Source organism: Diabrotica virgifera, chromosome 3 (assembly GCF_917563875.1).
Source record: "Diabrotica virgifera virgifera chromosome 3, PGI_DIABVI_V3a".
In the NCBI taxonomy this organism is placed as follows: Eukaryota; Metazoa; Arthropoda; class Insecta; order Coleoptera; family Chrysomelidae; genus Diabrotica; species Diabrotica virgifera.
Window position 1 is genome coordinate 20060236 of NC_065445.1, and position 2200 is coordinate 20062435.

The following is a 2200-nucleotide window of genomic DNA, read 5'->3' on the forward strand; positions in this document are numbered from 1 at the left end:
TCTGTTCTGGGCTTGATGAATTAAGTCATTCACTGTTGTGTGGGAGTGTGGGTCCAATGTCTGATGTTTCGGAGCCAGGATTTTTCCTTTCTTCCTACACGCCTTTTACCTTCGATTTTGCCTTCTAATATTACCTGGAGCTGCTCAAATTCCCTATGGCGCAATATGTGTCCTAGATGTGACGTATTTCTAATTTTGATTATATTGACCAGATGAGGATATGTGTTCATTATTTCCAGTACTTCTTCATTTGTAGTTCTGCTGGTCCAGCTTATTCTTAGCATTCGGCGGTACATCCACATTTCGAATGAATTCAGTTTGTTGACGTCATACTGTGTGAATATCCAGGTCTCACAACCATATAGTAATAGAGACCACACATAACACTTTAGTGCTCTCAATCTTATTAAGACTGATAGCTTGGGGTTACAGAGCATTTTACTCATGTTCATGAAGCCAGACCTTGCTATTTCAATGCATCTTCTAATTTCTTTTGAGTGGTCTAGTTGACTGTTTAGTTCTCTGCCCATGTATATGAGGTTTTGGGAACTCTGAAGGGTGATACCATTGATTTGTATGTTGGGTGTAATTTGTTCTTGGGGGTTCTTGTGGAATACCATGATTTTGGTTTTGGAAAGGTTTTCACAAGTACAGTCTGCGACTTTCTTCTGATAGTATGTTCATCAATATTTTTCGTTGGTCTTCTGTTTCCGCTAATACTACGGTGTCGTCGGCATATCTTACATTGTTAATGATGATTTCATTGACTCTGGCACCTTCAGGGTGATCTTCAAGAGAAGCTCTGATGATATGTTCGGCATAGACAATAAATAGTAGAGGAGACAGAATGCACCCTTGAAGCACTCCTGTTCTATGTTTACGTAATTGGTGTTTCCGTTGTCTGTTCGAACGCATCCTGTGTAGTTCCAGTATGTATTACTTATTATAGCTATGTCGTGTCCATCCAACCATACTTCTTTTAGCACCTCAGTCAATTTTTCGTGTCTAATGCGGTCGAAGGTCTTTATATAATCGACAAAACACACATACAGCTGTTTTTGAACCTCGAGATACCTTTCTGCCATTACTGTCAATCCGATAATTGCTTCACTGGTGCCTGTACTTTTTCTAAAACCATATTGAGAACGACTCTTCACACTTCCTGTGAATGCGGTTATAAATTACTCGCATAAAAATCTTAGCGGCATGACTCATTAGGGATACAGTTCGATGGTCTTTACATTTCCTTGCTTTTTGTATTTTAGAAAGAGCTACATATGTAGATGTTAGCCAGTCATGTGAGCTTTACATAGTTATTAAAATTAGCTTTTGAATATTTACGGTAAAATTTTAACCATAGAATAGCTTCAACAAATAATTTTTATTGTTTTTGATGGTAACGCACATGTTTGTTTACAATTATGAAATGCGTATCCCACTCCCCTTGCGTATTAATCACTTTATGTAATCTATATGAAAATCATGTAATAATTCTCATTGTTTACGCACTGCGCTCTATGGAGTCTTTGATCTGCTAATGAATCCTGTAATTAATACGTACATATTTTAGGGGCAAAAAATAAAAGCTCGATTATTTTTGTGTAACTTTTTAAAAGCACCATAAACCCTGTACATAATATATGCAGATGAAAGAAAAGTAAATTAATGGCCATATTAATTTTATTGTGACTCTACAAAGCCATGTATTACCAATAAAATACAACAAAAAATTGTTAAATAGAGCTCCTGAGCCTACAATTTTTTGAATTTGTCGATAAAATGTTACCGTAGTACTTATTAATTCTCTACTTATTCTCTTTGCCTACTTCTCTTCCCTTTCTCTTGCCACAATTCCTGGCCATTTCCATTTAGATTTTGCAGTAGCTTCAATAACATCTTTTACTTCGTTTCTTGTTCTTAGATCTTCGTTTCCCATTATGATCCCTTAAGCTTACATTTATCGTAAGTCTCTCAGTAGCTCTTTGAGTTGTTCTAAGTTTATTGAGAGATTGATTAGTGTCATTGTCTCCATTCCATAAGTTATAGCCCAGTCGGGATAGCATTTGACCTTGCATTAGGAGCTGCCCCAAATTTTATTTTTCTAATCTTTAGGGAGGGTCAATATTAGTAAAAAATTTAAAATCTCGACTGAATTCCACCGTTGCGTTAGCCGCCATGTTGATTTTAAACGAGTACCGTT